General features: G+C 45.1%; 1 protein-coding gene across 6 annotated transcripts in view; it reads right to left on the bottom strand.

Moving 5' to 3' along the window:
- Positions 1 to 13,474, bottom strand: part of arvcfb (ARVCF delta catenin family member b) — a 145,555-nt gene that overhangs the window by 98,417 nt on the left and 33,664 nt on the right. The gene's annotated exons all lie outside the window — the stretch shown is intronic.

Here is a 13,474-nt window from a genome sequence, read left to right as displayed (position 1 = left end):
GACGATTCACGAGAGAGACGATTGAGGAGAGAGACGATTGAGGAGGAAGACGATTGGGGTGGAAGACGATTGGGGTGGAAGACGATTCAGGAGGAAGACGATTGAGGAGAGAGACGATTGGGGAGGAAGACGATTGGGGAGGAAGACGATTGGGATGGAAGATTATTCAGGAGGAAGACGATTCAGGAGGAAGACGATTCAGGAGGAAGACGATTCAGGAGGAAGACGATTCAGGAGGAAGATGATTGAGGAGAGAGACGATTGGGGAGGAAGACGATTGGGGTGGAAGACGATTCAGGAGGAAGACGATTGGGGAGGAAGACGATTGGGGTGGAAGACGATTCAGGAGGAAGACGATTCAGGAGGAAGACGATTCAGGAGGAAGACGATTGAGGGAGATTTACCACATTTAGAACAACCTCCATCCAGTCTGAATCACGTCCTGACGATAGAGCAGATATCAGGGTGGGAGGAGCTATACTCTGTCCGATCATGAAGAAGAGGGCAGACTCCGCCTCCTGTCCTCCGCCTCCTCCTTTATGAGGATATTGAGAAAGTTTGAAATGCCACAGCAGCTTTTGAAACTTTAGAGCTGCCCAGCATGTGGCAGACAAAGGAAGATGATTGAGGAAAATGACTAAGGAGGAAGACTATTGAGGAGAAAGACGATTCAGGAGGAAGACGATTCAGGAGGAAGACGATTCAGGAGGAAGACTATTAAGAAGAAAGACGATTGAGGAGGAAGACTATTAAGAAGAAAGACGATTGAGGAGAAAAACAATTGAGGAGGAAGATGATTGGAAAAGATTTATCACATTTAGTACAACCTCCATCCAATCTAAATCACGTCCAGACGATAGAGCAGATATCAGGGTGGGAGGAGCTATACTCTATCAATCACTGCGTGTATGAGGAAGAGGGCAGACTCCGCCTCCTCTCCTCCTTCTACTCCTTTATGAGGACGTTGGGAAAGTTTGAAACGTCACAGCAGCTTTCTAAACTTTAGAGCTGCCCAGCATGTGGCAGACGAAGCCTTTTCTGTGTGTGTGTGTGTGTGTGTGTGTGTGGAATTTTAAACATCCAGAGATTATAGAGAATAACCACCTTGAAAAATGGAGCTGTAATTTTGCTGAGATGCCCATGGCTGAGAGATGGCTCTTCTTCTTTAAGAGGAGAAGGAGATAAAGGCTGAATGACACACAGGTAGCAGTTACTGCTTTTCTATTAAAACTCGCTCTGTTCATCCATCCTGATGTATTTATAGCCACAAGACCAGGCAGAAGCACTGCCTCTGCTGCAGGGTGCCAATACTTTTAAGCTGGCATCGTCCCCTCACCCTGCTGTGGGTTACGGCACGTCCTGTAGTGTTTTATGTTTTGCTAGCAGTGATTGCTGCGTGCCGAGACGAGTTCCTCGCAGTTAACTGGACAGTGGAGAGGAACGTAATGAGCACAGCTCACGTATCGCCCCCTGAGCATGATCCTGGACTTCCTACAGCAGGAACGTGAGCTGGACTCTTCCTGGAGATTTAACGTGAGGATGAGTTACACGTCCAGCAGCAGGTCTGCATGTTCTACTCAGCGTTCTGCACGATCCTGTGTGTGTATCAGAAAAACACCCAGGAGACCGCTGGATCCTGAAGCGCAAGGTTTTTAAACGTGCGAGCTTCAGATAAATCACGTAACGCGGCTGACATACAGCCCAGGAAACACGTGAAGAAAAACACGATGTGAGAGCGATATCTCCCTCTGTGTCTGTTTGACCTTTATCACTTACACAAAACATGGAGGACGACGAAGTTTAGAGCAGCAACGGAAGAAGGAAACCACACACACACACACACACACACACAGAAAAACCTAAACAGTAATTTATGAAGTATACACTGTGTTCCTGTATTGTCTCTCTCTTTCATTTGTACACACACACACACACACACACACACAGTCTCTCTATCACACACCCAAGCCGTGCCCGGACTTCCGAGTGTCTCAGCCACTGTGACTAGTGCACACTGTACCAGATGACTCTAATGATAGTCACTCTCTCTCTCTCTCTCTCTCTCTCTCTCTCTCTCTCTCTCACACACACAGAGTATGCACATGCAGATCTTGTTACTAAACATCACGTCTGCTACACATGAGGAATTGTGTCATTAAGCAAAGAAGGAGAGCAGCTTTAATGAAGGACACGAGGAAGATGATTGAGGAGGACGGCGATTAGGGGGGAAGATGATTGAGGAGGAAGATGATTGAGGATGAAGACGATTGAGGAGGACGGCGATTAGGGGGGAAGATGATTGAGGAGGAAGATGATTGAGGATGAAGACAATTTAGGAGGAAGACGATTGAGGTGGAAGACAATTGAGGAGGAAGACAATTGAGGAAGAAGGCAATGGAGGAGGAAGACGATTGAGGAAGAAGGCGATTGAGGAGGAAGATTATTGGAGGGAAGGTGATTGAGGAGGAAGACGATTGAAGAGGAAGACGATTGAGCAGGAAGACGATTGAGGAGGAAGACGAGTCAGGAGGAAGACGATTGAGGAAGAAGACGATTGAGGAGGAAGACGAGTCAGGAGGAAGACGATTGAGGAAGAAGACGATTGAGGAAGAAGACGATTGAGGAGGAAGACGATTGGAGGGAAGGTGATTGAGGAGGAAGACGAGTCAGGAGGAAGAAGATTGAGGAGGAAGATGATTGAGAAAGAAGACGATTCAGAAGGAAAACGAGACAGGAGGAAGATAATTGAGGAGGAAAATGATTCAGGAGGAAGACGATTGAGGAGGCAGATGACTGGGGAGATAGATGACTGAGGAGGAAGATGATTGAGGAGGAAGAAGATTGAGGAGGAAGATGACTGGGGAGATAGATGATTGAGGAGGAAGAAGATTGAGGAGGAAGATGACTGGGGAGATAGATGATTGAGGAGGAAGAAGATTGAGGAGGAAGATGACTGGGGAGATAGATGATTGAGGAGGAAGAAGATTGAGGAGGAAGATGACTGCAGCTCTCTCTCACACAGACAGAAGTGGTGTAAATAGCAGAAGGAGAGCTGATGTTTTCCAGTTCTTCCTCCACTAGTTCTCTTGTGTGTGTGTGTGCTGGAGAGCTCACTCTGCCTCAGCAGCACATACAGGAAGCTACAACCTTGCAGAAATAGGAGTGTGAGGACATTGGGACGATGGGAAGAAGAGTCCATTTATTAATGACCACGCTGAAGGCCATGCTGATTTAATCAGAAAACTTCTGCCAGCATTCTTTACACTGACCTTCACCGCCGCCTGCTGCGCCTCTTGCTGACTAATTGGCCGAGGAAATGAAGTTAATATGCTGAAAATACAGCTTTCCCATTCTGATTCGTCGAGCATACAATTACTTGGGAGTGTGTGTGTGTGTGTGTGTGTTAGAGAGAGAGTGTAACATCCCTCAGCCGCTGTAGAATTAACACACATTCAGGAAAACGACAGGAAGCAGGAGGGAAGATGACCAGGCTGGAAATAAATCAGGAGTCTGCTTCCAGGTGCAGCAAGGTCTCTCACAGCAGAGGAACACACACCTCAGATACAGTGTGTGTGTGTGTGTGTGTGTGTGTGTGTGTGTGTGTGTGTGTGTGTATGTGTGTGTGTGTGCGTGCTGGTGATTCATTACACTCTCTCATTACACCAGCAACATATACACACACACACACACACACACACACACACACACACAGTCCCTCTGCAGAGAGAAAACCACTTCACACACAACTCAAGCCACAAACACACACACACACACACACACTACAGACAGCCACTGTAGTATCTGTGGAGCTCTGGTTCTGCTACAGCATGATGCACACTCGGCTGTGATGAATTCAGCATGAACAGAACCGGATTTAAAGTCATTAGAGTTGGGAAGTTCCTCACATTCTGCTGAACTCAAAGTTCTGGCTTTCTCAGGAGAGCTGAGCAGGAGGACATCATCTCTCCTGACTGGGTGGACTGGGAGGGTCCCAGCATCAGCAACCCCGGCTACAGACACGAGTCAGTGGAGTGGGAAATTACTCTCTCTCTCGTTCTCTCACACACACACACACACACACACACACACACACACACACAGGGAGCTTGAAGCAGGGACAAAAGCATGGAGAAAGAGAGAAAGAGAGAGAGAGCTGGGATGGAGGAGTGGAGCTCAGAGAGAGAGGATGGTACAGTATTTAAATACAATACACTGAGGTCTGTACATGGGGGGGGCTTCCTTATTATAACTACTCTCAATACCTCTCTTACTACAACTCTCTCTATATCTCTTTTTCTGTCTGTCTCTCTCTCTCTTCCTTTCTGTCTGTGTCTACCTCTCTTTCTGTCTGTCTTTGTCTCTCTTTCTTTCTCCCTTCCTTTCTGTCTATCTCTCTATCTCTCTCTCTCTCTTGTTCTGTCTGCCTGTCTGTCTCTCTCTTTCTGTCTGTCTCTCTCTCTCTCTTTCAGTCTGTCTCTCTCTTGATCCCTTTGTCTCCATATCTCTTTCTTTCTGTCTGCCTGTCTCTCACTCTCCGTCTCTCACTCTCCGTCTCTCACTCTCCGTCTCTCTCTCTCTTTCTTTCTCTCTCTCTCTTTCTCTGTCTCTCTCTCTCTCTCTCTCTCTGCAGTATAGTAGAGACACAGAGTGAGACAGACTTGGTGCATCAGTACACAGATCTCCAGAACACCCCTCTGTATTACTTTATATTTGAATGAAAGACACAGAACAGTTAGAGGAGATGTGATGCTGGATAAACTGGATAAAAAAGGAAGTGAAGTGGATAAGAGACACTGTGTGTGTGTGTGTGTGTGTGTGTGTGTGTGTGTGAGCTCAGTGTTTATAATGAATACAACACAAACATGACCTCACAATGTACGATACACACCTTCATCCAGAGGCGGAGAAAAAAAACAGCTTCTAAGTAAAGAGGCGAAGCTTCCAGCAGCAGGTCAGTTACAGCTTTCAGTACACAAGAGGCTTTTGTTCCATTCTGCACACGCTGAGGCAGACTGAGGCACACACTGAGGCAGACGCTCAGGATTTTACTCAATGCTTTTAAAGTTAAAGGAAAATGTTCACACAGTAAAAAAAACCCCTCATTGTTGATTGACCCAGGGTGTCTGCATCTGTTACCTCAAGCTAGCAATCAGAGAGCAGGCCCGAATCACTGACCAGAACTGAACACTGAGCAGGTGGACACTGCCAGGTAATAAGCCAATCACAGGACAGGGGGCGGAGACAAAGATAAACAAAAACAAACACACAAAAATCCATCAGCATAGGAAGTGTACTGGGAAAAAGGCAAGCTGTGGGGGGTGGTGGCTCAAGTGGTTCAGGCTCTGGGTCATTGACCGGAAGATCAGGGGTTCAAGCCCCAGCACCACCAAGTTGCCACTGTTGGGCCCTTGAGCAAGGCCCTTAACCCTCTCTGCTCCAGGGGTGCTGTATCATAGCTGACCCTGCGCTCTGACCCCAACCTCCAAGGATGGGATATGCGAAGAAAAGAATTTCACTGTGCTGTAATGTATATGTGACAAATAAAGGCAAATGTGTATGTGTGTTGATTTCTCTGATGTAGTAGACATCAGAGAAATCAACACACACATTTATACTGTGTGTATACAGTATGTTTAAAGGACAGGATAAAAAAAAATCAGAGTAATGTATAAACTGGATTATTTACATTGCCTTGTGGTTTAAACGTCCTGAAGAAGACACTCAGTGTAATGAGCAGCATGCATCAGGCCCTCCATCTCTCCCTGTCTTTGTCTGTCTCTTTCTCAGTCTCTCTCTCTCACACACACACACACAGACACACACACACACACACACAGGATGTACAGAGCAGAGCATTGGGTTCTGCTGCTGTAGTGGTTGGAGGCCAGTGAGAGGTTTTTGCTCAGATTCCTGCAGCGTGAGCGTTTTTCTGCTGGACGTTGGCTGGCATGTGCTCGGTCTTGGCGTCCTGAGGGAGCGCTGCTCGGCTGCTGAGGCTCTCGTTTCCCCGTGTTAAGAGAGGCAGTGAAGTGAAGTGATTTGGGAAGGTATTAAAAGAAGGCCAGCACAGAGGGGTGAAGGGGCTCGGCATCTTCCTTATCTACGCAACAACACAGACAGACCAATTAACACCAAGCTCTTCTGGGGACCTGCTCCGAATAAAGAGGAACTCCAACAGCCCTGGACACAGGAAACTCACATTACACACACATGCAGACGCAGCCTCCGTCTGACCACAGGACAGAAATCACTCCCTTTATACTGAACATTAATCTGGAGAAATCTGAACGAATGAACATGGATATTGACAGAGCTCAGAGTCCTGGTCGTCTGCACCACTCGGGTTCCTTGAAGGAGCAGTGAGGAGGAGCTCTTTCCCCTGCACCAGGCACAACACACAAATAATTAGCTGTAATTTGAAACTTCTTCTGGAAATATTATAATTATCTAATCAGCTCGAGTGTAAATGCAGTTCTATTTCTGTCGCGCTCCCGTAAGAGCCGGGGCACTAATTAGCGCATTAGCATACCAATGCCAACATGAAACGCCGTGCGCTCAGATTCGAGTGGGCCTCCACGGAAGCGGAAGGTAACAAATCATTCCAACAAGCTGGCTTTAAAGCGATCCTTTTCCCTCTGGTTTAGCGCTGGCAGGAACGACGTGTTGTTCGGCAAAATTAGCGGGAAATTAGCGTAAATGACGACAGACCAAAAAAACGGCCAGTACAAAGTCGGCGTCCAAGGACTGGAGCGGCGTTTATCGGCGCGTGACTAATAAATAACAGCATGAGGCCTGAGGAGTGAGTGAGGGAGGACATTTTACACAGCAATCACATGACCAGTTTTTCTCTGTAACACCTTCTGAATGAAGAGATAAACAGCTAACAGCGGCGAGAGACGGGGAGTTAAATAAAGAAGCTGTTTCTGTTGAACTGTCTGGGATCCTGACTGCAGGTGTAGCGGAGCAGCTGGTGCTCAAAACATGCAGAACTGAAAGCTACACAATTCATGAGAAGCACTAGTTTTGCGGAAAAAAAAAAAAGATTGAACACGGACTTTCACACTCACCAGGCGCTTGAGGGTCATTCGCATTCCAGTCAGTGTTAGCAAATAAGCTGATTAGCGCTATTATCCATCCATTCTGCTGTAATCTCATCAGCCTAAACAGCTAAATAATCATAATTATTCACGATGATAAGAAGAGAGCGGCTAATGAGCGGCGGCTTCACCACAGCTAGCTAGCGTGACGGTGTTGACGTGTGTAAAGACGTGATCATTTTACGGAAGGAGTCTGCGGTGTCGGGCCGCTGAGGTGGAGGGGTGGAGACCCGCGACGCTCTCGATGGCTAGTTAAACTCCACGGGTCACTTTCACACGCAGGTGTGTTGATGGGATTTGAGGGGATTTTATCGGGACAGGCTCAGGGTCCCGGGGCTGACGCTGGCTTCTGATACGGTTTGATTGGCAAAAAAATGCTGAGCGAGATACGGAGCGTTTGCTCTGTGAGGCATGAAGGACGAAGCAGCGCCCGGTGCAGATTGGACAGGAGATCCTGGGATTAGTCACACTCCTCCACCTCTCGCTCTCTCTCACTCTCACTCTGACTCTGCCGCCTGCCTTGACAAGGTCACGGTAAACGACGTGTCACAGCTGGACTGGGAATCTGCAGCGTCCATTCACTCCGATTCAGGTGGAAATAAATGTCTCTGATAAAGGAAGCTAGTAAGATACTGGTCTAGCGTATGCCGTCTCACGCTAAAACTCATCACCAGACACCAAACACTAGACAACATGCTGGAGGAGTGAAAACAAACAGCTAGCTAACGTGGATAAAGCTAAAGCTTCCCTCTGGAAACACTTCCTCTTCTGCCTTTCTGATCATACAACAGCTTAATAAACACATCCATACACTAAGGTAAAGCCTTCTGAGGTTTATTCAGGGTTCTGATCAGTGCAGGAAGTCGCTGTAGTGAGTCAGTCTACTGCCTCTGATTGATTTTTGAGGGTGTGTTATTAAAAAAAAAAAAAAGCGCTTTGGGATACACCTCAGGAATCAGGAAGTGTTGGGAATGAGAGCAGGGTTTCCACTCCTGCTTTATTAGTCCAGCTTTTCCAGACAGAAACCTCTGATGGTGCTGCAGTATCTCTCTGCTCTTTAAACCGCGAGTCTCTTCACGTCCTGCACTCCATGCTCGGGATTATAGTGATAGATATATAAACGCCACAAACCACTCGTCTGGAAATCTCCATGGAGACAAAAGTATTATTGCTGATTGCATCATGACGACGCGCTCAGAAAACCCAGCGTGGAGGAGAGACTTGTGATTTTATTTCCAGGTCTACTTTAGCATATGACTAGTTTTGGTTTTCGTCCAATTCAACGCTGTAGAATGTACATGCCCCGCCCCCAGGGGTGTGTCTTGCTCTCTAGGAGCTGGTTGGGTTTTTCACTAATCACTTGAAGTGTGCACAAAAGTATTAGGACACGCTGAATCTCTCTCTCTATACATGACACGGGTAAAGAAAGACCCAGCGAGAGAGAGAGAGAGAGAGTGAGAGAGATTTTTTACTTTTATTCAACATGTCCATCATCTGCAGTAACATTAAACCTGTCTGGAAGAGTTCATTGAGAGTTAAAGTCGTGAAGGTTCCCTGATCAAAAGGAAGTTGAGCTCAGACCCCAGCAGCCCTGAGTAAAGTTGTCTAACTGTGAGGAAGATTCCCAGAGTTTTATACCATCTATAAATAATTCAGAACAACAAAGCAGCCGGTTTCCGAGCCCGAGCTGCGCCCTAAATAAGGGACGCCTCGCTTCAGCGCGTATTATCCTAATGAAAGTCATCTATAAATATATTCTCATACATAAAACATCTTTAAAGTGAGTGAAGCTTGGAGTGGACCAGCATTTCGGCCGGCGCTCGTCTCGCTTTCTTCCCGAATCAAACCAATTATGCAGATGAAGTTTACGCTTTAAAGGCTGTTCGCGACACCTTACAGAATACGAAGCGTAATAACGACACAAAAAAAACAAAAACAAGGCGGTATGGAAATCAGTCAGCAACATAAAAGAGCTAAATATAATGATCCATGATGTGATTAAACACAAGCAGAGATTGATTTTGAAGATTTATGTTTTTTTTTTTTTTTTTTAGGTGTAATTAAAGACCCTCTCACATCATCTCTCAGCAGCTCAGGATTTCTTAAGTGTTTTGACTCGAATGCTTGTGAATCTCCAGACTGCTCTCAGTAAAGTGCATGATGGGAACTGCAGGGTCTCCTCCTATCGAGGTCTGATGATGATCACACGCTCTCACACGCTGTAAGCCCGGTTGCGTAACCCGGAGATGGCTCTCGCATACGTGCCGCACCCGTTGGGTCAGACGACGCAGGCTCTCTCTCTCACGCGCCCGCTGAAGTAAATGAATGCTTGTGTGAAGCGTGACTAAGAGGGAATTATTTAATCGATTGAATGAAGCATTCATCTTGCACCTTGACGCTCTCTAGAGAGCCCATTAGTGCAAAACAGATCCAGCTCCTTCAACGCAGAGCTCTATTGTCTGTGAAAAAGTCTTCACAGTACCGTGTTAGAAAAGATGCTGGTTTGTGGCCTCGCACTATTTTCGAAGCTTAAAAAGAATCAAGAACTTGAACAACAGTCCAGTAACAAAAGATTCAGCTGGGTTTTCTTTCTGTTACTCAAAAGCCTGATGGTACTCAGTAGTCTGGCTCGCAACACAGCTACAGTAACTCAATAATCACACAACACCTACAACACCACACGCGCACACACACACATACACACCTTAGAGAAATGGGAATGGAAAAAAAAAAAGAAGAATATGAAGCCAGGGAACGAGGCACAAGCGTTAATACCAATCTCAGCCACAACCGTATCTGAACTCAGTGCAGTTCTGCAGGCAAGTGACAACACAGAGGTAGCACACAGGCACAAGAACCTCTAAGTGAGGCGAACTCTAGCCAGCTTACTCTGAATCGACTCAACTGCAGGAAGTGAAATCAAGTGAGAAAGCAATTTGACTCTGAATCGTCTCACCTGCAGGAAGTGAACTTTAGTGAAAAAGGTCATTTGACTGTGAATCGACTCACCTGCAGGAAGTGAACTATAGTGAGAAAGCGATTCAACTCTGAATTGTCTGATTTGCAGGAAGTGAAATCAAGTGAGAAAGCAATATGTCTCTGAATCGTCTCACCTGCAGGAAGTGAACTATAGTGAGAAAATGATTCAACTCTGATTCGATACATCTGTAGAAGTGAACTATAGTAAGAAAGCAATTTGACTCTGAATCGCCTCACCTGCATGAAGTGAACTATAGTGAGAAAATGATTCAACTCTGATTCGATACATCTGAAGAAGTGAACTATAGTAAGAAAGCAATTTGACTCTGAATCGCCTCACCTGCAGGAAGTCAACCAAAGTGAGAAAATGATTCATCTCTGATTTGACTCACCTGCAGGAAGTGAACCACAGTGAGAAAACAATTCATCTCTGATTCAACTCACCTGCAGGAAGTGAGCTTTAGTGAAAAAGGTCATTTGACTCTGAATCAACTCACCTGCTGGAAGTGAACTATAGTGAGAAAGCGATTCAACTCTGATTCGATACATCTGTAGAAGTGAACTATAGTAAGAAAGCAATTTGACTCTGAATCGCCCCACCTGCATGAAGTGAACTCAAGTGAGAAAATGATTCAACTCTGATTTGATTCACCTGCAGGAAGTGAACTTTAGTGGAAAAGGTAATTTGACTCTGAATCGCCTCACCTGCAGGAAGTGAACTATAGTGAGAAAATGATTCGACTCTGATTTGATTCACCTGCAGGAAGTGAACTTTAGTTTCAAAGCAACTCGACTCAATCAACAGATTTGCAGGAAGTGAAGTCAAGCGAGAAAACTATTAAAATCTGATTTGACTCACTTGCAGGAAGTGAACTTTAGTGAGAAAACGATTCAACCCTGAATCGACTCACCTGCATGAAGTGAACTCTGGCGTGAAAGCGATTCGACTCACCTCACCTTTGAATGGATCCACTTTCAGTAATAATCTCACAGGCTGTGTGTTTCTAGGTGCAGTGTTTAAAGGATGATTCTTATTAATTCCATGGAGTTTGGAAAGCAAACGATTGTTGATTCAGACTCAGACAAGCAGAACAGATAGACAGGTGTGGAAGCACACTGTAATCACCACAGAACAGGTGAATAATGAAGATCATTATAAGATATAAACTATTTCTCGGTGTGATTCTTCTCACGAATATTTAGTGGCATGTAAATAACACTTGGAAGAATCTCAGAGGTCTGCATGTAGAAGTGTAATAATTTACTAATGAGAGCACTTACGCTGAACTGACATGGACCTGCTCTTCACAAATCCTTAGCTAAATGAATCTGGACACAGTCACACTGATTATGGACAAACACTGAAAGACTATTTAGCACTAAACTTGAAAAAGTGGGCTGAGCCTGTTGAAGCGGAAGTGGTGCTGATGATCTGGCGGCTCGGTTTTAACGCTCGTGAAGCTGATAAAGGTAATTGTCTAGATATTTTTTGGTTTGTGATATACTGAGTGTAAGCCAGAAGTTTGTGTGTGTGTGTGTGTGAACAAGTGAGAGCTGAACGTAGCAGGCTTATAAAATGCCTTTTCTTGACATCGATTCACAGCTTAAGAAGGATAGCACCTTCCTTAGAATCAAATATTAAAGTGATCAGAGGTTTAAAGCAGGATATTAGATGCAGCGATCCTGAACCAAAGCTGGAGCAGACAGATGGATGACGCAGGAGCTTTATTAGATAGATAAAATGCAGCAAATAAAACAAAGAAACTTGGTGCTGGGGAAAAAATGTATAAATGTGTTGGAATTATGGAGGCGAGTGTGAATGACACAGCTTATTAAAAGGAAAAAAAAAAAACCCGAATTGAGCAGCATTCAGCTAATCGACTGGCGCCTGCTGACGAACGCGAGGCCGGTGTGATCGCCGCGAGTCCGTAGTGAAGAGCGCGTATTGATTTCTTCGAGCCTCTGCCCTTTTCTTTTCTCATCACACAGCTAATCTGATAGAGACACTCAAGATGGCGATATGGATAAACAATTAGTATGGACTTGTTTTTCTTCCAAAAACAAGACATAACAATGAAAAAAAAATCAATTGATTGCTCTAGCACTTTTGCTAATGATAATTTGGTATTCATCGTAGCCATTCTGTAAGCGGCGCCTGGCTCCATCTTTTAGATCATGTTGTCTAATGGTCTGATCTGCTAATGGTTCTGATGCTGGCAAAAAAAAAAAAAAAAAACCCGTGTTACAGAGTGAAATGAACGAGATGACCAAAGATTGGTCGAGGCATTTGTTTGCCTCTAATCGCGACGCCTCTTATCTGGCGAGCTCCGACAGCTTTAACACACATAAGAGCCTCATAAGCAGCCGCGAGGGCCTCTTAAGCACAAGTAGCGCTCTGAATCAGCAGCCAATGAAATTGTAGACATAATAAAGAGAGCTGCAGATGAAACCCGCATTTTAATAGTGTTTACCATGCTCTCATTGACTTCCTGTCACAACACAGATGTGTTTAACGCCAATGCACCGAAGAGGCTTCGGAATGGAATATGGAATAGAGAATACGGCTATTGCCTTTTCAGGCAACAACAACATACGTGAATGTCATTGAAATAAGAAAACATTTTACTCTTTGTTATGGCACAGCGCTGCTGAATTCTCCATTCTGATTGGTCAGAAGGATTTTATTAAACCTACAACAGCTTTGAGAATAATTTGGGCGTTTACTGTAATATGTTATCGTTACTATAGTAATGGCTCATGCTGGCGTACAAGGGAAATAAAACACTCCAGGATGTGCTGATATTGAAAAATAGAACAACTTCATGGTGGAAACAGTAACTCTGCTACAACACACCTGCATGAAGTGAACTCTAGCAAAAAAATGATTTGACTCCGAATCGACTCACCTGCATGAAGTGAACTCTAGCAGAAAAGTGATGACTCCGAATCGACTCACCTGCATGAAGTGAATTCTAGCAGAAAAGTGATTTGACTCCGAATCGACTCACCTGCATGAAGTGAACTCTAGCAGAAAAGTGATTTGACTCCGAATCGATTCACCTGCATGAAGTGAACTCTAGCAGAAAAGTGATTTGACTCTGTATCGATTCACCTGCATGAACTGAACTCTAGCAGAAAAGTGATTTGACTCTGAATCGATTCACCCGCATGAAGTGACCGCTAGCAGAAAAGTGATTTGACTCTGAATCGATTCAGCTGCATGAAGTGAACTCTAGCAGAAAAGTGATTTGAAAGTCTTTTTTCCATTGGCGTATTTTCCGACCAGTGTCCTCTGACTTTATTCTGATTGGCCAGAAGGTACCGATTTATTTCCTGTGAGAATAAGTTCTGCGTTTGTTCTAACACACTCCTGTTATTCTACAGTACCAGCTCCTGCT

Source organism: Hemibagrus wyckioides, linkage group LG22, assembly GCF_019097595.1.
Source record: "Hemibagrus wyckioides isolate EC202008001 linkage group LG22, SWU_Hwy_1.0, whole genome shotgun sequence".
Taxonomy (NCBI): Eukaryota; Metazoa; Chordata; class Actinopteri; order Siluriformes; family Bagridae; genus Hemibagrus; species Hemibagrus wyckioides.
The sequence above is the reverse complement of the archived record's forward strand: the minus strand, read 5'-3'. Positions and strand labels throughout refer to the sequence as shown.